Source organism: Geotrypetes seraphini, chromosome 4 (assembly GCF_902459505.1).
Source record: "Geotrypetes seraphini chromosome 4, aGeoSer1.1, whole genome shotgun sequence".
Taxonomy (NCBI): domain Eukaryota; kingdom Metazoa; phylum Chordata; class Amphibia; order Gymnophiona; family Dermophiidae; genus Geotrypetes; species Geotrypetes seraphini.
In genome coordinates this window covers 287,370,245-287,393,999 of record NC_047087.1, presented here as the reverse complement: position 1 = coordinate 287,393,999, position 23,755 = coordinate 287,370,245, and the positions used below count along the sequence as shown (strand labels likewise).

At 44.7% G+C, this 23,755-nt stretch overlaps 1 protein-coding gene across 1 annotated transcript in view; it reads right to left on the bottom strand.

Moving 5' to 3' along the window:
• KCNIP2 (potassium voltage-gated channel interacting protein 2) overlaps positions 1-23,041 on the bottom strand; it is an 808,713-nt gene extending 785,672 nt beyond the window's left edge. Inside the window, exon 1 of the mRNA XM_033943166.1 lies at positions 22,708-23,041. The gene's annotated coding sequence lies outside the window, so the exon portion shown is untranslated. The remainder of the gene's footprint in view (positions 1-22,707) is intronic.
• Between the last annotated feature and the right edge of the window lie 714 nt (positions 23,042-23,755).

Here is a 23,755-nt window from a genome sequence, read left to right as displayed (position 1 = left end):
AAGCGGATTACATAAGAAGAGAACTGGACATTTCCAGGAGGGTACATGACATTGGAGAATACAGATTGAGGATATAGACTTAATAACAGAATGATGGTAAAGACTTACCGTATTTTCGCGGATATAACGCGCGCGTTATACGTGATTTTACGTACCGCGCATACCCCTCGCGCGTTATATGCCTGAGCGCGGTATACAAAAGTTTTTAAACATAGTTCCCACCCCGCCCGACGCCCGATTCACCCCCCCAGCAGGACCGCTCGCACCCCCACCCCGAACGACCGCTCGCACGCGCTCCCACCCGCACCCGCATCCACGATCGGAGCAAGAGGGAGCCCAAGCCCTCTTGCCCGGCCGACTCCCCGACGTCCGATACATCCCCCCCCGGCAGGACCACTCGCACCCTCACCCCGAAGGACCGCCGACTCCCCAACAATATCGGGCCAGGAGGGAGCCCAAACCCTCCTGGCCACGGCGACCCCCTAACCCCACCCCGCACTACATTACGGGCAGGAGGGATCCCAGGCCCTCCTGCCCTCGACGCAAACCCCCTCCCCCCAACGACCGCCCCCCCCAAGAACCTCCGCCCGTCCCCCAGCCGACCCGCGACCCCCCTGGCCGACCCCCACGACACCCCCACCCGCCTTCCCCGTACTTTGTGTAGTTGGGCCAGAAGGGAGCCCAAACCCTCCTGGCCACGGCGACCCCCTAACCCCACCCCGCACTACATTACGGGCAGGAGGGATCCCAGGCCCTCCTGCCCTCGACGCAAACCCCCCTCCCTCCAACGACCGCCCCCCCCCCAAGAACCTCCGACCGCCCCCCCAGCCGACCCGCGACCCCCCTGGCCGACCCCCACGACCCCCCCACCCCCCTTCCCCGTACCTTTGGAAGTTGGCCGGACAGACGGGAGCCAAACCCGCCTGTCCGGCAGGCAGCCAACGAAGGAATGAGGCCGGATTGGCCCATCCGTCCTAAAGCTCCGCCTACTGGTGGGGCCTAAGGCGCGTGGGCCAATCAGAATAGGCCCTGGAGCCTTAGGTCCCACCTGGGGGCGCGGCCTGAGGCACATGGGCCAAACCCGACCATGTGTCTCAGGCCGCGCCCCCAGGTGGGACCTAAGGCTCCAGGGCCTATTCTGATTGGCCCACGCGCCTTAGGCCCCACCAGTAGGCGGAGCTTTAGGACGGATGGGCCAATCCGGTCTCATTCCTTCGTTGGCTGCCTGCCGGACAGGCGGGTTTGGCTCCCGTCTGTCCGGCCAACTTCCAAAGGTACGGGGAAGGGGGGTGGGGGGGTCGTGGGGGTCGGCCAGGGGGGTCGCGGGTCGGCTGGGGGGGGGGGGGGTTTGCGTCGAGGGCAGGAGGGCCTGGGATCCCTCCTGCCCGTAATGTAGTGCGGGGTGGGGTTAGGGGGTCGCCGTGGCCAGGAGGATTTGGGCTCCCTCCTGGCCCAATATTGTCGGGGAGTCGGCGGTCCTTCGGGGTGGGGGTGCGAGTGGTCCTGCCGAGGGGGGAGAAGAATCGGACGTCGAGGGGGGGCATCAGGCTTTCAGGATGGGGACAGGACTTCAAGGGGGGACAGGCAGATCTTCAAGGGGGACAGGCAGACCTTCAAGGGGGACAGGACTTCAAGGGGGGACAGGCAGACCTTCAAGGGGGGACAGGCAGACCTTCAAGGGAGGACAGGACTTCAAGGGGGACAGGCACGGAGAGGCGGGGCAGTGCACCGAAAGTCAGGGCGGGTGAACGGTGAGTCGGGGCAACCAGAGGAGAGTCGGGGCAGTGCACCGAAAGTCAGGGTGAGTCGGGGCAACCAGATGAGAGTCGGGGAGGGCGAAAGGAGAGTCGGGGTGGCCAGAGGAGAGTCGGGGAGAGCGAAAGGAGAGTCGGGGTGGCCAGAGGAGAGTCGGGCAGCATGCGCGTTATATGCCTGAGCGCGGTATAGAAAAGTTTTTGTACATATCATCGTGATTTCTGCGCGCTATACCCCTGTGCGCGTTTTACAATGGTGCGCGTTATATCCGCGAAAATACGGTAATAACATCGGAAGATAAGTCAGGTTACATTACATTACATAGTAAGTAATCTGATTCCATACGTTGGTGGATAGTCGATTTCAGTGAGATAATTTAGGTTTCAGTTAGCTTTATTTGCCTTTTTTTTTTTTTTTTTTAATTGTTTTTTATTGTTCGATTGAGGGTATGGTGCCAGGGAGTGAGCAGAGCCTGGTCGGAGAAGTGGGGAAGAGGAGAGGGAGATTAGGTAGATTATTTATACTTTTTGAACAGCAGTGTTTTGATTTCTTTACGGAATGCCTTGAGGTCGGATGTTGTGGTTAACAATCTGGTGATGGAGGGTTCGAGTTTTGCTGCATGTGTTGCCAGGAGGCTATCATAAAGCTTTTTGCGATGAGTACCCTTGAGTGGCGGGTATGAGAATGGTGTCAGTGTTCTTCTTGTTCTGGGTGGAAGGTTACGGTTTAGGCGATCATTTAGATAGGTAGGTGCAGTACCGTTAATTACTTTGAAGAGTAGACAGTATAGTTTGAATTGAATTCTGGCTCGAATCGGTAGCCAATGTGAGTCTAGGTAGGCATTGGTGATGTGGTAAAATTTTCCGAGTGAGTAGATTAGTCTAAGAGCTGTGTTTGATCATGTTTGTGGGTGAAAATGGTAAAATTAACACGCCTACTGGTGCCTATGTAGGTGCTTTATAGTGCTTAATGCTACTATGGATATGGTTAATGCCAGAAGTGGAATTAGGCGTTGTGATTCATGGCATAGACAGGCACCAGAAAGGTAGGCCTGGAAAACCCCGGCCTATATTTCCAGTGCCTATCTTTCACGGAGGCACAATGTTGCATGACTGATACGCGATTAGCGGCCGCTTTTTAGGCAGCCACCGATACAGGTGTCCTACAGAAAATCTGGGCCAAAGTTTATAAAGGAATTAAATTTGAAGGAGTCTCATCTTCAATCAATGGCAAATGAAAGAATATGGAACCAACACACACAGACACGCACCACATATCTGGATTCCTATATTCTTTTTTTTTAAATTCAACCACATGCTTTTTGGAGACTCTGCTGCTAATGAACCACATATGATGTATACATATGAGCGGTAGACAGTGTTCATTTTTATACTGCTTCATTTCATTTGTGTCTGTGACTGGGGAAAAAAATGTGACTAGAGTAGCGGATCCAAAATGTGGAGAATGGCTGATTTTTCATGTCATGGGTCCTTAAGCAGTTTGCAAAAGTTACATGTTTGAATTTCTGTAACTTTTATTTATTTCACATAAAAAGGAAAAGGAAGTGGTTTAGGCTGTCATATTACAAAATTGTTTAACAGAATTAATTGTAAATTCTTTTTTTAAAAATTTCTAGCGATTTTGGCCATCTTTTTCCCAGATATGGTTACATTTTGTTTTAATTTGCACTAAATGAAATAGTTTGCCACAGCATGAAACAACATCTACTAATAATTCAGCATTTGCTATTTAATTTATTGCACACTGATTCACTTTTAGTGCAAGCTAAAACGGCATGAAAAGAAACTCAGAAATACCACAGCAAGAGAAAGCAAATAAGAAAAAAATGGAGCAAACCAAAGCTAAACATAAAAATTCTTCCCTGGCTACCCCAAATAAATAGTAAGGAAATGTGTCACCTTGTACTTTTCCATGAGTGTTTTCAGGGAAGTGTCATTTTAGGAGGCTAGCTTAGTAAAAAGAAGCTATTACAGCTTACAGAAATTATACATAATTGGAACTTCAGTTTGCTAATTTTTGCTGTTGGTGTTTCTGCTTGCTTCTATTCTGTTTTATAGCTGTGTAATCAAGGAAATGAATAGGGTTGTAGAGCAAAATTGAGAAGTGTCTTTGCTAGATATCATTTACTTCTCAGGCTTTGCATCCAATTAGCACATGATTTAGTGCAAAGGTCATAGGTTAGAGATCTATGATGTATGACAGGTTACTAGAGGTACTAAGACTTTATCCTTAGTTGCAATAGCAAATAGAGCTCATTTGTTAGAGTTTTCAAAAGGCATTTACCTGGATAAAAATAGCATGACTGAAAACCACCCTCAAAATGCAATTAAGTGTAAGCAAGAATTTCTGCAGCAATACATATCTTTAGCCATAGTAAAAAAGGAATTCCTCCACGTATGTTTAGGAGAAGGGAAATGGCCTAGTGGTTTTAGGATATCCACAATGGCCTAGGGTTTTAGGATATCCACAATGAAGATGTATTAAAGACTCAATTAACAAAGAAGCTAATTGAAAACAACTTTGTAATTAACTTTTTTTTGCAAATAATACCTTCTATCACTTGTGCTCTTCCTACGCATAAATTATCAAATCATTTATAATAGTAAACTTACATAAACACAAATAATCACATACTCAACACACACCACACAACCATAAATAATCAACGCTAATCATAAATACTCTCTAAAATTTATGTCCGGTTGGTTGCTGTTCTCTACCAAACGGATGAACAATTCAATTTGGTTTGTTTAAATTACATCTGAAAGACATATGAACTGCCTATCCTCTATAATAAAACCCTTACCCATGCATGCGCAGTTAAAACGGCATGATCCCTACGCCGTGATTTCTGCTTCCATGCCGTGTTCCATTTGTGGCGCGTGCGACAGCTTGTGGCACGTGCAGCGATTTCAGCGGCGGTGGCGGTTTGACTCCTGCGCTGCCGCTGCTGGGACGCCTCTTCTCACCCCCGGACCAGCAAATGCAGCAGCCGCTAGGTATTTGCTAGGCTGGCCCACTTCAATAATGTGAGGAGTGCCGGCCTAGCATAAAGCCCCAAGGCTGCCCGGGCTAGCAGATGCTGAACAGAGGGAGCAGGGAAAGGAGAAGGGGTACTAATGGACAGGGGGATCAGGTAAGGGGTGCTGCTGGACAGGGGGGAGGTAAAAGGAAGGGAGAAGGCCTACTGCTGGACAGGGGGATCAGGTAAGGGGTGCAGCTGGACAGGGGGGGCAGTAAAAGAAAGGGAGAAGGCCTACTGCTGGACAGGGGGAGCAGGGAAGAAGTGCTTCTGGACGGGGGGAGGTAAAACGAAGGGAGAAGAGCTGCTGCTAGACAGGGGAAGCAGTGAAGGGGTGCTGCTGGACAGGGGGGAGGTAAAACGAAGGGAGAAGGGCTACTGCTGGATAGGGGGAGCAGGCAAGGGGTGGTGATGGACAGCCGAGGAAAGAGAGACAGAAAGAAAGAAGGACAGAAAGCGGCCAAGGAGAGAGAAAGAAAGAAAGGCAGACAGATACATACATCTATTCTACTACCCGTTAATGTAACAGGCTTAAAGACTAATTTTCAATTAAAAGAATCGCAAGAAAATGAGAAGTTGAATTGTTCATCCGTTTGGTAGAGAACAGCGACCAACCGGACATAAATTTTAGAGAGTATTTATGCTAATCATTGATTATTTAGGGTTGTGTGGTTGTGTAAGTTTACTTTTATAAATGTTTTGATAATTTATGCATAGGAAGAGCACAAGTGATAGAAGGTATTATTTGCAAAAAAAAGTTAATTAAAAGTTTTTAAAAATTGTTTTAAATCGCTTCTTTGTTAATTGAGTCTTTAATACATCTGGAGCTATTAACAATTTAGTATATGATCCCGAATATTTGAGTGATTACAATGAATATGTATGAGATAATTCTGCTGCATTATCTGCAAAACTCTCTCATGCATATTCATTATAGGTATCCTGAAAACCTGACTGGCTAGATGTGTCCCAAAACTGGATTGAGAACCCCTAGTTTAGGGCAATGGGTTACGATCCAAGGAAACTAGATCCTGTTTCTGACACTCTTTGTGACCTTAGGGAAGCCACTATCTCCCATTGTGTCAGGTACCCATTTAGATGTATTGCTGCTGAATATTTATCACCAACAAACAGCACTGCATATACTTCCAGTAGTGCCAAATAATAATCCTGGGAGGGAAATAGCAATTTTCACAATGCACTTGCAGTATTTTACTCCCAGCATCCTCCCACACAAGCATCAGGCGCAAAGCACACAGACACTTTTAAGCATGATTTACAAAAATGCGCTACCATTATAGCAAGCACTACTTCCATTAATATGTATATTAGCACATATGTGCTTTTGAATAAAATGTGACCTGATGTAAGAGACATGTTAATGCATATTTGTTACTATATTATATGCTTAGTAACACAGTAGATGACGGCAGATATCTTCTGCCAACCTCACTACACTCACTTCACCCCTCTCCTCATATCGCTTCACCGGCTCCCTATCTGCCTTCGCATACAGTTCAAATTCCTATTACTAACCTACAAGTGTGTGCGTTCTGCAGCCCCTCAGTATCCTCTCCTCTCTTGTCTCTCTATATACACCTCCCTGGGAACTCGGTTCCTCAAACAGATTGTTTTTTTTTATCTGTTCCCTTTTCCTTCACTTCTAATTCCAGACTTCGTTCCTATCAGCTCGCTGCCCCATAGGCCTGGAATAAACTACCTGAGTCTGTCTGCCACGCCCCTTCCCTTGTTCAAAAGTAGGCTGAAAACCCACCTTTTGAGACAGCCTTCAGCTTATAACCCTACATCCCTCTGCTCTCTGCTCACCACCCTAGCCAGCAGTTTAACCATCCCCTCTAACTGTGTCCTTATATGCCTTATGATGAAGACCACACACCATTTTAGCAGCCTCTAAAGTCTGCCAAGAAACTATAATGTAAGTGGTGGCCCTCTATAAGTCATTTGCAACTTGGTATTTGTGTATGAGACTACCTTTACGTTTTTATACCTCTCTAGACGAAGATGAGAATCTGAAAATGAGTACACTACATATCTACAGACTAAAACAGTACATCTGTGTCTCAGCAGTGGTGCACACCAAAAAAATTCTCCATATGGCATGATATTTAGGTGACTTAGAACAATTAACTTCATGTGTCACCTTAGCAGCTTTGGATCCTAAGCCCAAAAATAGACAGATGCATCAGCAGTGGTAATCCAAATTTATTTCAGACCTATTGCAATTACGAGCCATATGCTGCATTATCCAAGGCTGTTCCACAAACTGATCATGATCAGAGAAGAACCTGCAAGGTTTCCAGAGGCTGGCATTATAAAAAGAGCTACTGACCTATTGTCCTCTTTCTAATGCACTGGTTGGCACAATCTGTCATTCAGAAAATTTTTCCTACCTCTGACAAACACAGGCAGAATTTTGGAGTTAGGCTGTAAGGATATCCTCTAAAGCAGACCTTACTAGATAGGGAAGTTTGATGCCCAAGTAATGCAATCATAAGCTGTAACACATTATGGGAAAAGATCACTTTTTTATTGCATTTGGCTACATACACACATAATTGAATTCTTTTAAAATAACAATAAGCATAAAGGCATGCACTCTGACAGGATGGAGCAAGCAGAGCTGTTGGCATGCACTGAGACAGATTCTACAAATGGCACTCATGCGCTACCAGAAGGGGTGGTAGGGCAGAGTACGATTTTCGGCTTCAAAATGGGATTAGATGATTTCCTGAAGGAAAAGGGGGTTACCATACAGGATATTAAATGATTAGGGAATAGAATGTTTGAGGTATAAGATCACTTACAGGTCATGGACCTGGGGGGGGCCACCGCGTGAGCGGACTGCTGGGCACGATGGAACCATTTGTCTGACCCGACAGAGGCCATGCTTATGTTCTTATGTTCTTAAAGTGGACACCAGCACTGTGATTCTATAAAAGGCATGCACCCTTTATAGAATCGCACTTAGCATCGATCCCCGCACCATAACTTTGAGCACTAGACTTACGCCTGCTGAAATCTGGTGTAAAAATGGGCGACCAATATTCAGTAACTACGCCCACTTTTCAGAATGCCTCTGGCATGCCCATGCTCCTCCCATGGCCACACCCCCTTCCGGGTTGCGCACTATAGGATTTGGGCATCCAGCGTTACAGAATAGCGCACAGTCAGATGCATGCGCAAATTCCAATTGGTTCCAATTAATGTCAATAGTTGACTGTTAGCAGGGCAGGATTAATTCTTCGAGGGCCCCTAGGCACGCAAGTACACTGGGACCCCTGCCCCGCCCCACCCCACCATGCGCCCAGGCGGAAACAGGAAGCTGAGTCAGAGGGAAGCTTTGGGAAAGCAGCACCGCCTGCACAATTGCAGTTCCCGTTGCCTTTCTTACCCGCGTTGCTTGCTTGTCTTACTTTCCGTCGATGGGGGGGGGCCGCGTTGCCGATCAGAGGCGGGGCGGCCGCGTTGCCGATCGATGCTGGAGGGGCCCATCGCCGTTTGGAAAAAACAATGTTGATGCCCTCCTTCATTAGGCCCCCCTGACCACTTCGGGCTATGGGGGAATGTGTGGGGGTCTGTACTTTGTCCCTGCAGTGGTTATCTGGTCACTTTGGATACCTTCTGGTCACTTAGACCTGTTCCTTAAATCGCCTAAGTCACAACATATAAGTTCTGTCTAGGAAGTCTTATTAAACTTTCGATTATCGCTGCAGGACGACTAAGTCTAGGTCAGCCCACATCCCGCCTACCTCCCACTCTAACCACTCCTTCAAAAATGCCCCTTTTCACTCTGGACGTACAGCAGCAGGGGAAAGGCCTAAGCTGCTTTTAGATACATCTAAAACCCGTTTTGATTATCAGCACGGACGACCTGTCTTTTTGATAATCCAAGTGCCGATTTAGGCGGGGTTTTAGACATATTTCTGTTTCGATTATGAATCTCACAGTCTATGTGTAAATAGCAGCATTTATAGATGTAGACTGCAAACAGGTACAATGGCAATTTCATAAAGCACCTATAAACATGTAGATATGCATACCAAGAAGAAATTTCAAGGGGCTATGTCAAGGGTATGGTTTGAGTGTGCCTTGGGTAAGATAAAAATCTAAGTGTATTCCCCATTTCACAAGGAACAGTGTAGACAAGGGGAAACAAATTCCTTGACAGGTTTTACAACAGATCAAAGATACATATAGATTTTTTAAAAATACTTATTTCAGGGATTCAGGGAGTAATTCTCCTTAATCCCCCATTGTTTATATCCACCTCGTAAATGAAGAAAAATACAGTTGAGGCTCTACTCCTTCATTGGTAGAACTCACAAGTCTGGGCTTGTGAAATGGGACCACAATATGAGGAAGCAGCACCCCCTTTACAGGTGGAAGTTGCAAAATCACTACCTCCACATGGAAACTTACTGTATAGAATTGTAAAATGGTTGCTCCAGCAGGAAATGGAGCATTTTGTAAAATACCGGTACATATAAGGATATGCAGTTGTGCTTTAGAGATTTAGCAGAGCCTTTGTAAAATATTGCCAGCATTACATTCTGACATGGACATCCAAATTCTGATGTCAACTTTCTATGTAACACAATCCTTAATGCAACACAGGAGGTGATGGCAGAAAAAAAATATATGAACAGCTCCACTGAGTCTTCCCAGTTATTCCTGTCTATGCTACAAGGATACATCCTGGCTGCCTGCCACAGCATATGACTGCCTTGCAAAACATCTCTCCTTACATAACACAGCTTTTGTGATCTTACAAATTTTAAAACTGACTATTAGCAGAGCTGATTTTAAGTAACAGCCTTGATTGTAAATGGATAATCTAAAAGCATGTTTTTAATTGGATTATTAGTAGAGCTGTTTATTTTTATGTGGTGATGTACATCATGTTTGTTGTATTTATTCGTTTTTTATGTTATGAGGATTTATAGTTTTATCATTTTTAGGAATTTTGTTTCGTGTATGTTTTAATATCACGCATGAAGTTTTGTAAGCCACCTAAAATTATAGACAGCAAATTATCCCCCTCCTTTTTACAAAGACTTGCCAGTGGCTGCCACATGCGGCAGCTGCCCTGAAGCCCACAGAGATTTAAAAAGCTTTTGTCACGTGGCAGCCGCTAGCGCAGCTTTGTAAAAAGGGGGAGGGTATATTTTTTTCTAACTAAATTTGTACATTGCTACCTTAAGCAGAAGATAAGCATATAAGATGATCAACTTAGTTTGTAAACGGCTCCTCCCCCCAGCCCAAATTTATTCAGAACGCTTTCCTACTGATTTAAAATAGCTACTTGCACCAGATGACTACTGCCAATTAAGCGGTCCTTTTATTAAGGTGCGCTAAACGATTTAGCGCACGCTAAACGCTAAGTAAGGGGACAGTGTGGCGCAGTGGTTAAAGCTACGGCCTCAGCACCCTGAGGTTGTGGGTTCAAACCCACGCTGCTCCTTGTGACCCTGGGCAAGTCATTTAATCCCTCCATTGTCCCAGTGACATTAGATAGATTGTGAGCCCACCAGGGTATCTCAATAAATATATGTAAAATGTTCTGAACTTCCCTGGGAGAACAGTATAGAAAATTGAATACATAAATAGTATGACAAGTTTCAGCCTCTGAGAACCAGAGCTGGTATTGTGACATCACAATGCCTTATTCCACCAATGCCTAAGAGCCAAACTCATCAGTGATGTCCCAATGGCTTGATTGTCCTGTACTTTTGCTACATTTTGATTTCTAGAGTGGTGCAGTGGTTAAAGCTACAGCCTCAGCACCCTGAGGTTGTGGGTTCAAACCCACGCTGCTCCTTGTGACCCTGGGCAAGTCACTTAATCCCCCCATTGCTCCAGGTATGTTAGATAGATTGTGAGCCCGCCGGGACAGAGAGGGAAAACTGCTTGAGTACCTGAATAAATATGCATGTAAACCTTTCTGAGCTCCCCTGGGAGAACGGTATAGAAAATTGAATAAATAAAAATAGGAAATAATGGATGCCTTAGCGTAGTCTGTGGACGCGTCAGCGTTTAGCGCACTAATTCGATTAGCGCACCTCGGTAAAAGAGGGAGTAAATCAGTTAGAACACTTTAATAAAAGGACCCTTAAATGAACTACATATTCAGCCAGGCAGAACACATATCAGCAGCCACGTTTCTGCTAGATGTCCTAGTTATGGTACCTGTAGTCTGCCTGACAGACGCAGCTGCCTAGTTACCTGCCATTTCCATTACTGCTTCTAATATTTCATACTTTGAGGATGCAAATGAAAAATCCATAGTTAATAAGGCCCTGAAAATTAACAACATTAACACCCTTATTAATAATGTATTTAATTTTAGTTTTTTAGGTGACTAATATAGAATCAGGCCCTAAGGGCCAGATTCCGTAAGCGATGCCTCACTTAACTGGCAAAAATACCCTTAATAGCCTCAATAATAGGAAAAAAAAATTTAATTGGGTGATAGGCACCTGTCGCATGGTGCTTAGCGGCACCTAACATCCAAGGGGGCGTTTCTATAGGCCATTCAGTACAGCGAATGGCCACCAGGATGGTCTCGGGACTCAAAGATCTATCATACAAAGAAAGGCTGAACGAATTGCGGCTTTACTCTCTCGAAGAACGTAGGGAGAGAGGAGACATGATTGAGACGTTTAAGTATGTCACTGGTCGTATCGAGGTAGAAGATGATATTTTCCTTCTTAGAGGACCCTCGGCCACGAGAGGGCACCCGCTGAAAATAAAGGGCGGGGAAGTTTCATGGCGACACCAGGAAGTACTTCTTCACCGAAAGAGTGGTTGACAGCTGGAATAAGCTCCCAGTGCAGGTGATCGAGGCCAGCAGCGTGCCAGATTTTAAGAACAGATGGGATGTTCATGTGGGATCTCTACGAGGGAAAAGGTCATCAGAGAGCGATTAACTAAGGGGGTGGGTCAATGGAGTGGGCAGACTCGATGGGCCTTGGCCCTTTTCTGCCGTCACTTTCTATGTTTCTATGTTAGGCGCCACTAAGCACAATTCCCCAAAAACTTAGGTGAGGGTTTTAAAGCCCTGCATTTCAAGCACCTAAGTTTTTACGTAGTTGCCGTTAGGCGTGATTCTGTAAATGGCGCCTAAGGGCTCCTTTTACTAAGATGCGCTAGCGTTTTTAGCACACGCTAAAGATTAGCACACGCAAACCACATGCTAAATGAAAAAATACTAACGCAAGCTCTATGGAGGCGTTTAGCACGCGCTAAAAACGCTAGCACACCTTAGTAAAAGGAGCCCTAAGTTTGATTGACGCACCATTTGTCTAAGCGCCGGCCAATATAGACGCTATTTACAGAATTTTATTTATTTATTTAAAATATTTATAATTCAGTTAACAAACTAAGCGACTCACAATCACAATATCGACAGACAAAACCACTTCCATCAGACTTTACAAAACCATACCTTAAAAAGTTCTAGCCTTGCTAGCAGGAAATCAAATTTCTGCATTATCTTTTCTTCTAAATCTGATTCCACCATCTCACTTCTAAACATAGCTTATCAATATTAATTAAACGCCTGGACAAAGAAGTATGTTTTAAGCACTGTTGCATAATTTTGAAATAGTAATAATAATAATAATAATAATTTATTCTTATATACCGCCAGACCACGAATTTAAATAGAAATGTAGTCTAATGGCTACAGCAATAGGCCGAGACCTAGGGAAGCTGGGGTTGAAATTCTGCTTCCCTCAGTGATTCTCCTTGTAATCTCTGGGCAAGTTTCTGTTATCTCTAATTGTTTCAGATACAAACCCTGCCAAAATCAGCACTATTTAGCCAGCCAGGCTTCTCTGTGAGCACACTACCAAAACACTTATCCGCACCCTCATCACCTTGCACATAGACTACTGCAACTCGCTACTCTCAGGCCTTCCGCTTAGCCATCTCACTCCCCTCCAATTCATCCAGAATTTGTCTGCATGACTCATATTCCGGGAGAGCCACTATACTAACATTATACCTCTCCTAAAGTAATTTCATTGGCTTCCCATCCATGTACAAATACAATTCAACCTCTTCCTACTTACCTACAAATGCACTCACTCAGCTGCCCCTCACTATCTCTCTTCACTTATCTCCCTCTATGATTCCCTCCCCCCTCCCTTGAGCTCAGCTTAGCTGGTAAGTCCCTCCAATCTGTGCCCTTTTCTTCAAATGCCAACTCCAGACTCTGTCCCTTCTGCCTTGCTGCGCCATTTGCGTGGAACAAGCTGCCCAAATCCCTACAATGGGCTCCGTCTCTGGCAGTGTTCAAGGCCCACTTAAAAGCCCATCTCTTTGAGAGTGCTTTCGAATCCTAACTCGTCTCAACTTGGGTTCTGCATCGCCAACCCTATATGCCATGTCTGTCTGTTCAAATTAGATTGTAAGCTCTTCTGAGCAGGGACGGTCTATAAATGTCAAAATGTACAGCGCTGTGTACACCTGTATGCGCTATATAAGTGATAAGTAGTAATAGTAGGAGTGGCAGGAGATGGCAAGTTATCGCCACTGAATATCTGTGGTTAGCCACTATCTGCTAGCTGGCTAGCCGCAAATACTGAAGCACTGGCTGAATAAGCTTAGCAGGCAGATTGGACCACATAAATAGCAATTCTATCTTTGCCCTCTATTAACAACCAGCCAGTGCTGAATATTCACTTAGCTGGTTACATTAGAGCCAGCCAAAAAAAAAACAACAGCTATTCAATGTCAGTCACCAGAAAAGACTTGGAACTGAATATCCGAATTGAGCACTGGCATCGAGTGGACAGCACACTGCCCAGCACTGGCTGAATTTCAGGCCCAATAACTTTTGGACAGATAATCTAAAGTACCTACTCAGTCAGCAGGTGCTGCTAACCAGATAACTGCCAGCAAGAGGGATATTAAGTGGCAATAAGACGGAAATTGTATAAACGGCACTCAAAATTGAATGGTATTTTATAACAGGCCTTCTAGAATTTGCACTCTTTATAGAACAATGCGTTGTACTGGGATTGACACTCAACTTTGGACGTGAAGAATTACGCCAACCGAAAACCGGGTGTAAATCCCAGAGCGCAAGTTGGGCAAAGATCCCCCAAATTCTATAACACTACATGCATTTTAAGGGTACACCCCTGGCCCATCCGTGTCTCTCCCGTGACCACACCCCCTTTGCAGATCCACATGGAAACACGTGGGTGCTATTCTATAAAGGGACCCGTAATTGTGTTTTTGTGCAGATCTGCATTTCGGCACCTTGCACCTGTTGGAATGCTTTTTCATGCTGAAAATTTAGTGCAGAATAGTATCTATTGTTCGTAAACCTTATGGATAGTACTGCAGAATATTTCCTATGACCACCTCACCCCTATCTGGGCAGTGCTGGAGCAGACTGTTGGCAGAGTTGGAGGTTATCCGGTTAGTGGCTGTCCTAACTTTACCCGCTTAGCAGTCTGTACGTCACCCTGAACCAGACAGCACTTCTGGGTCAGATCTGATACCAGATAATCCAGTGTGGCTGCTATCTGGTTAGTGAAAACATACTGTACCTCTTCAGAAGACCCAGCCACAGTCTCTCTCTCACTTTCACATTTCTACTAAGAAATCAATCCGCGCTTGCATCCACAAAGCCCTACAAATGAATCTGCAGCCTATAAACCAAGGCAAATTGTAAAGTTGATAAACCCTGCTAACTGTTAAAATATCTTCTACATGAGTCAGGACTAGTGCTGGTTGAAGTTGATGGTGCCAATAGCTCTTGGAAATAAAGGGAAGGGGGGTTCCTCTCCAATGATGTAGCCAGCCAGGTACACTCAGAGCAATATGTGTAAATTAAATTAGATTCTCCAGACTCTCTCCATAAGAAAATAAGAATAGCCTTACTGGGTCAGACCAATGGTCCATCAAGCCCAGTAGCCTGTTCTCACGGTGACCAATCCAGGTCACTAGTACCTGGCCATAACCCAAAGAGAAGCAACATTCTACCGATCCAAGGCAAGCAGTAGCATCCCCCATATCTTAATAACAGTCTATGGACTTTTCCTCCAGGAATTTGTCCAAACTTTTTTTAAAACCAGCTACGCTATCCGCTTTTACCACAACCTCTGGCAACGAGTTCCAGAGCTTAACTATTCTCTGAGTGAAGAAATATTTCCTCCTATTGGTTTTAAAAGTATTTCTCTGCTGTTTCATCGAGTGTCCCCTAGTCTTTGTAATTTTTGATGGAGTGAAAAATCGATCCACTTGTACCCGTTCTATGCCACTCAGGATTTTGTAGACTTCAATTATATCTCCCCTCAGCCTTCTCTTTTCCAAGCTGAAAAGCCCTAACCATTTTAGTCTTTCCTCATACAAGAGGAGTTTCATCCCTTTTACCATCTTGATCGCTCTTCTTTGAACCTTTTCTAGCGCCATTATATCTTTCTTGAGATAAGGAGACCAGAATTGAATGCAATACTTCAGATGAGGTCGCACCATGCAGCGATTCAGGGCATTATAATATTCTTAGTCTTGTTAACCATCCCTTTTTTAATAATTCCTAGCTTTTTTGGCCGCCACCGCACATTGGGTGGAAGATTTCATCATATTGTCTACGATGACACCCAGATCCTTTTCTTGGGCGCTAATCCCCAAGGTTGACCCTAGCATCCAGTAACTGTGATTAAAGTTATTCTTCCCAAAGTGCATGACTTTGCACTTGTCCACATTAAATTTAATTTGCCATTTGGATGTCCAGTCTTCCAATTTCCTAAGGTCCGCCTGCAATTTTTTTCAATCCGCATGCATTTTAACAACTTTGAACAGTTTAGCGTCATCTGCAAATTTTAATCACCTCACTCATCGTTCCAATTTCCAGATCATTTATAAATAAGTTAAATAGCACCGGTCCCAGTACAGACCCCTGTGGCGCTCCACTGTTTACTCTCCTCTATTGCCCTTGTTTGCTTCCTGCATCACGTGTCTCTCGTTTGTAACCCGTTCTGAGCTCTTCTGGGAGGACGGGATATAAAACCAAATAAATATGATCTGCATGGTATTCAGACCTCTTCCCTGTTCGACCAGCCTTGCAAAAATAGCATGGGGAGTTTGTACACCGTACAGCTCAAACTCTCCGACAGCGACACTGTCCTGAAGGAAAACAGAGCTGTTGTTCTGGAGACAGTGCCAGCAGCAAGCCCCTGGATAAGGCAGGAGGAAGTATAATTAAGGAAAGAAAGCTAAGCAGCCACACCTAAGATCAATGGAGGCTGCCACTGGCCCAGGGGCTTTGCAATGAAGAACTCTGACTTAGTGCATGCATTAGCGGGAAATTTTTATACAGAAAGGCACAATAAAAGTGTCATGTCTCACTCACTGGAAACTCCGTAAGCATTACAGCAGTGTGTTGGAAAAGCAATTGTGCTAAAGCAAAGAGGTTGCGGTCACCTGGGACAGCCCCATCCCGGCTGATAAAACGCTGGATGCCGGAAAAACCAAACATAGTAGTAAAAGAGAAAATCACCAGAGCAGCACTGATTATAGGGGCGTTGGTCCCAAGCGATTATTCAGCAAATTGCGTGGCGAAAGGGAAGATCCTCAAGTACCACGAAATGCAATCTGAGGCTAAGAAAATGTGACAGAAAGATACAGAAATATTTCCCATCCTTTTGGGCGCCACAGGCTTGATTCAAAAGAGTTTCCAAGCACCACCTGTTACATTTTATGACATTTTATGACCTCTAAAAAGAAGCTACTAGTACTACTATTTATCACTTATATAACCCTGAAAGGCGTACGCAGCACTGCACATTTTGACATTTAATAGACGGTCCCTGCTCAGAAGAGCTTACTATCTAACTTGGACAGACAGACAAGACATATAGGGTTAAAGATGAGGCATCCAAGGTGAGAGGAGTTAGGAGTTGAAGACAGTCTAGAAGAGGTGGGCTTTTAACTGGGCCTTGAACACTGCCAGACATGGAGCTCGCTATAGGGATTCGGGCAGCTTGTTCCAAGCAAGGTAGAAGGTACGGAGTACACTTCTCCATCCATATTCGCTGTGATAGGGGATTAACAGAACCGCAAATACAGAAAAACCGCAAATAACTTTTTCATATGTTATTCGCTGTTTTCTATTAAAAACCACTGTGAATAGGGTGAAACCGCGAATAACATGGTAGGAGACCTGGTCTGTTTCTGAAGGAGAGGCAAAACACGGTGAAGAAAGTGCTGGGAATCGGCGATTTTCTCTGCAAACGCTTGCAATCAGCGATTTCTCTATGCAAGCTGATGCAATTTGGGGGGAGGAGCCAGCAAGCTAAAAACCGTGAATAATCGAAACCGTGAATGCAAATACAGAGGGAGAAGTGTATAGAGTTGGTGGAGGAACTATGACAAGCGTTAGCAGTAAACTTGAGATACTGAAATCATAGTCTACATGCTCCTGCTTAGGAGTGAGGTTCATTTCCTTCATGGTATGTGCAAAACTAACCCACTTGGGAGAAAGAGCCCCCAACCGAAACACAAGCATTACAAAAATATGCATGTACAGTACTTTCTCATAGCTAAAAATCCACTTTCCACGTACAGATGATTTAGGTAAATTAACTCTACTTTTGGTCGTGTAAAAAGCACCACTTTTCATTGAAGGTTATGCCTTAATTTCATGCAACAGCCAGAAAAAAAAATGATCAGCAAAAAGAAACTGCACATAAAATTTGGAGCTACATTTACAGGCCAGGAAATAATTCCCAGATAACTTTCAGCACATGGAAATTCTGTGGAAACTACATGCGAAAAATTTAAAGGCCAGGAAAAAAATTTCCAGAGCACTTTCAGCGCACGGAAATTCTGTGGAAACTACATGCGAAAAAAACAACAACCCAATATTGCAAGCTTAGTCTGTTAAATTTTCTTGCACAAACCCAAATTTAAGAAAAGTAGTTAATCCCCATGGGTTACAGCTAAGTGGGCTTCTGTCCCCCTCCTCCCCTCTCCCAAGCCCACAACAACTATCCTTGGTATTCCAAATGGATACTCCTACCAGACCCCACCTCCTCCTAAACATTTCCGAAAGCTGAAAGACCACGTCAACTTGCTCCTGCCTTTAGCACTGCCATCTTGCAAAATGATAGGTCCTGACCCCTTCTATGGTAGGCTGACCTCTAGCGTTGCACTGGGATGTCTCTCAGGGTATCAATGGTTGCATGGGTTTGGGGGCTTCGGGAAGGTGGGACCACCAGGGCCTGTTTTGTGGAGTCAGGGGGAGGAGAGGTAGGGGGGTCCAGGAGCCCACAAGCCACCACAGATCTTGGGTGATATAAGGTGAAATGTGGCACTTTACCTCACACCACCCTCTGCCACCATTCTGTATCTTCACACCAGCCTGAGTTGGCATACAAAATTCAATATTTCATGAGAAGTGAAAAAAAAAGCTAAAATTTTAGGGTTTTTTATTTACATTAAGAGCAATTTTTAATCAGCCATCTGCATTCATTTTGTATGTCTGCTTCTCTACCCTCAACCCAGTTCTTGGTGGGAAAGCAGGGGCGGAAACCACTATGGAATCGCTGCTAACCAATAACAAAATATTTAAATAATTTCAATAATTTATATGTGCAGGGAAAGTCCTCAGTCTTTACAGCTTGCCGCGGGAACAAAAAGCCCCTCTCCGCAAAGCTGCCACACTAGTACACCCAAAAGGGTGAAACATCCCAGGACCTTTCCCATAGTGAGTACAATCAGTGACCAAAAAAGTGTTTAATTATAAAGTTCACACCGCTGCTGGTAACTCAGCATCAAAATAACATGTCTATAGCAAATAATAATATTAAAATAACAAACACAAAAATGCCGGCCAAAAATCGAACTGAGCACGGTACTTATCTGCTGGTATGCAGGTCAAAATGATTAAAGAAAAGATCTGTGTGCTGTGAGTGTACTTTGGTGACGGGACTAAATCGCGCGAGACAACGGCGCGCCGACAACTGAGCGCAGACAACTGAGCGCAAGGTTGACGGCGCGCCAAAGAAAAGCACTATTTTAAAGGGCTCCGACGGGGGGTGGTGGGGGGAACCCCCCCACTTTACTTAACAGACATTGCACTGGCGTTGTGGGGGGTTTGGGGGGTTGTAACCCCCCACATTATACTTAAAACTGAACTTTTTCCCTAAAAAACAGGCAAAAAGTTTGGTTTCAAGTATAATGAGGGGGGTTACAACCCCCCAAACCCCCCACAACGCCAGCACAATGTCTGTTAAGTAAAATAGGGGGGTTCCCCACCAACACCCCCCCCCCCCGTCGGAACCCTTTAAAATAGTGCTTTTCTTCGGCGCGCCATCAACCTTGCACTCAGTTGTCGCCGCGCCGTTGTCTCGCGTGATTTTGTCTATGAACCATGTACTTTGTACTCTTCCCAATTTGGGTTCATCTATAATTAAAATCCTTAAACTACTTTTTAGTGTGGCATCTTTACACTATATTTCACAGCGTGACGGATTTTAAGAGGAAATGGGATATTCACGTGGGATCTCTAGGGGAGTGAACTCTGGGGAGCGGATAATTGGAAAGGGCAGACTAGGTGGGCTATGGCCCTTTTCTGCCGTCATTTTCTATGTTTCTATGTTTCTAAGTTACTATTTCTCCCTGCATGGAGAGTAGGATTAGCACAGGGAAATCAAAGGATACTGCTACATTAAAGAGTAGCTCAGGTTACTGCATTGACCCCCCTATAGTAGATTCTGGAAAACGTCACAGTCTCTGGTGACGACTGTCACTGAAATGTCTTGGTTACAGATGGAAAAATATAGGGCACCAATCTTTTTTTTTTTTTAAATGTTCGAAGTGTATTTTGAATTACTGGTTGGCTGATGTTCCTCCGTCCTTCTGGTATTGGAGGAATAAATTACACGAACTTATGGGATGGGAGGCCAGAATGGCTTACTCCTCTCGCCGCAGAAGCAGAGACTTTGTCCATACTTGGGGCTCCTTTTTCTAAGCCGCAATAGCGGTTTAAGCGCGTGCAAAATTGCCCCCCGCGCTAGACGCTAACACCAGCATTGAGTTGGCGTTAATTCTAGCCACGTAGCGCGGGTTTAGCGCGCGGGGCAATTCTACACGCGCTAAAAAACGCTATCGCAGCTTAGTAAAAGGAGCCCTAGGTCTCCTTATTTGGACATTATTGCCTCCGGGGAGTCTTAGTCGCATTTTGAATAGACCGCAGTTGTATCCTACCCCACCTGTCTGACCTTAGTTACTTCTTGGATTTGGGGGGAGGGTGGGGGTTGGGTATGTTGGGAAGGGGGTCTTCCGGGGAGGGGGGAGAGGTTGGGGTGCCTTTGTGCCCAGGAGGACATCAGAATCCAGTCCTCTTAGGGGGAGGGTCCCCCTTTCTTGTATAACTTCAAATTTCTTGTCTGCTATTTTGCATTTGTTGGTTTGTGGTTCTACTTGTTAATAAAAAAACAGATTTGAACATTAAAAAAAAATATTCGAACTAGGGGCTGACCCAAGAGCAGTGCTGTAAACTGCTGTGCACAGGGAACTGGGTTTGATTCTTGAGTCAATTGTTCTCGTACTCCCTGCATCACCAGGAGCTAAGAATGCCACAGAGGCATCATTCACCATCCCTTGGTGGAGGAGGAGGGAAGAAATCGTGTCCATTGCTGAAATTAGGGCCTATGATTGAGTGGTTCCAAAAACAGCCCTGCTAGATTGTCCCTGTCTGAGAACTATCAGTGCGCTGACTGGATTAAATAAATCCGAAGAGAGATCAAAATAGTAGTAAAAAAAAATAAAAAAAAATCCCTAACTAGTTCATGATAACCAGATGCCAGCCCTGGAAGCCTACGATGCATTAGAAAGCTGCCCAAATGAAAAGCACCTGGATAGGAACACAATTCTGCTGAATCCCATCACCAATAAGGCATACGAGCAGGTGTTATCATGAAATTGCCCTTCCTGTATCTTTAGAGTCTCTCATCTTCCTCTCCAGACATCTAAGTGTCAGCACGCAGGCAATTATCTCAGAATCATACCTAATGCTATGCCACCTACTAGCCACCTTGCTTTCACTTGAGCGGCAACCTGAAATATGGAAGCATAAAGAAACAAGCAAGCAAAAATTCTGTCAAAAATGACAGAGACTAGGGAACACTCGATGATGCTACAGGGAAATACTTTTACAACCAATAGGAGGAAACATTTTTTCACTCAGAGAATAGATAAGCTCCAGAACAAATTGCCAGAGAATAAAAGCAGGATAGCGTAGCTGGTTTTAAAAAGTGCTTGGACAATTTCCTGGAGGAAATGTCCATAGTCTGTTATTGAGAAAGACATGGGGGAAGCCACTGCTTGCCCTGGATCGGTAGCATGGAATGTTGCTACTCTTTGGGATTCTAGAATCTTGCTACTCTGGGGATTCTGCATGGGATGTTGCTACTATTTGGGATTCCGGAATCTTGCTTACTCTGAGATAATGGAATGTTGCTACTCCTTGGGGTTTGGCCAGGTATGGGCTGCTGGGCTTGATGGACCATTTGGCTATTCTTATGTTCTGATGAGCCCTGGGAGGGAGAAATGAAGACAACAGGAGAGGCAGTGGGCACACTTGATGGTCCTTGGCCATGTGAATGTTAGAATACTCAATCTACATCATGTAGGAGTAGGTGCAATACACTCATAAACAGAGCCATATGGCCAGTGTGGGTGGGTGTATGTGTGCATGCATATGTGTGTGTGCCTTTTCAGAATCTGACATATGAAAAGAATGTATAAATGCAGTATATGATTTTTGGAAGGGGTTATATATTGGTACTGAATTTATTTTAAATAGTTATTATAACGTTATGTTTTATGAAAAGTTGTCAGGAACAAGATTTTGAACTAGAACACATATATGATCTGTGTATTGTACTACAAAGAAATGTAAGAGAGGAAGCCAAACCGTGGAAAAGCACAGATGGCTTTGCATTGTTTTTTTTGGTTCATAAAGACCATCTGGAACATCTGCCAGGGAGAGCTATTTGATTTAAGGTTTTTTTTATTTGATTTATTTATTTTTTTTCAAGGTGAAATTAAAATAACAAAGATAACTATTTAAAGCAGGCTTTCCAAGCAGGGCTGGGGTTTAGGGCACAGATTCCAGAGAGGTTTCCCCAAACCTGCCACTATGACTTGGGAGCTTCCTGTGGGATGAGGGGCCCAAGGCCGTTCCACTGATTTTCCAAGCCAAAATCTGTACAACGCTTTGACTCAAGGGCTATGAAACTCACCAGTCATCTTTTCATACAGTACAACAGAGTGGTGTAAAAGGCAACTTATTTTTTTAAAAAAGGTTTAAGCTTATTTGTTCCATCTCTGCTATCCTAATGTAAGTACCACGGTGGCATAGGTGCCAGCCCTGGGAGCACTGTGGGTGAATGAGCACCCCCAAATTAAACACTTCCCTCCACTTTATCTAAACAAGGGTAGTTTCTGATGGGATGAGCAACCCTAGTCATTCTGAAGAGTTGGCTCTTATGCCGTGGTGAAAACCAAATTTATTAGGTTGTTTTTTGGCTGCCAAGAAAACTTCAGACATCGAGTCTTTCAACTGCAGTTATTACCAATAGGGGTCGCCCACGCGGAAATAGACCTCCTTTCCCCCCCTCCCCCACGCAGAGCCCGAGAACGTCATAGTGGCAACAAACCCACTCGCCCCGGTGAACAGCGAAGGGAAACCACGTGTTTCCTGCACGATGGCACCAAAGGATCAGCTCATGAAATCTACTCTCTTTCCTTTATTTAACCATCATTTTGAAATTTATGTCAGGGTTATTTCCCCCCATCCCCCCCCCCATTGTTTAACCCTAAAAATCGTCACCATTGCACACGTACCAGATAAAATAAACCATACTTACAAAGAACACCACCAGTCAGAGAGAGCGAGCGATTCTCCAAATTATTAACATAGAACGAAACGGTTGAAGCCGGGTATAGTAGAGTTGTGGGGGGGGGGAGGCGGAAATGTAAAATTCTGGTGCAGCGTTACATACTATAGGGCGGCTGTAAAAGAGGCACACACGCATGCAATTGTCCACCCAAACTTCCTGCTGATTTCACGCCTCTGTGCAGGCTACAGGTTAAGAAAGGCGAGGCGTTTGCAGTGCACTGCAAAGATCAGCGTCGCTCCTGCGAGACGCATGCAACACCTGGCCCAACAGCAAATGAACTTCAAGCGCAAATGGTTCTCGGTGTTAAGAACTTCTTTTCTCTAGGTAGGTTCGTTAGACATTACCAACCGGATGTGCCGGTGTTACTAAGGGGGGGGGGGAGGGGTGACCGAAATTAAGATCTCGAACTTTTCTCTAGCTCAGATGGAAAAAGTCTTAACGGCTGCAGCTGAATCAGGTATATTTCAAGACAACAGGCACAAAGCTTCTCTCTTTCGCATGAACACATAGTACTCCTTTTACCTCCCTTTTTAGATACACATGTTAAATATATAACAGATTGCCCCACCAAAAAACTATATAGTTGTACATTATAGCACAAACCAGAGTCCAAGAGACCACGTTATATGGCTCTTCTTTCAAAAAAAAAAAAAAAAAACACGGTACAATATGCACATTAAAATACTGTGTATATATATATATAACGGGAAAGCAGACACACCTCCGTGAAAACGCAGAGCAATTTGTTGCCAAGGGATGCTGCACTTTCTCCAACATAAAAAGCAGAAATATCTCCAGGCTTTCTGGCTTACCAGTGAGTTGATCATAAGACCCATCAAGATCTCTCGAATCAGAAAGGCTCTGTTTCCTACCTTTTCCTCTCATCTTCCTGTTGATCTGGTGTGTGGAAAATTTTTTTTTTATTTTTTTAAATGTTTATAAAGAAACGTTTCCCTTTATCCACCCAACCCCTTCACACAAAAAAAATGCAATCCTCAGACGCGCAAGAGCCTGA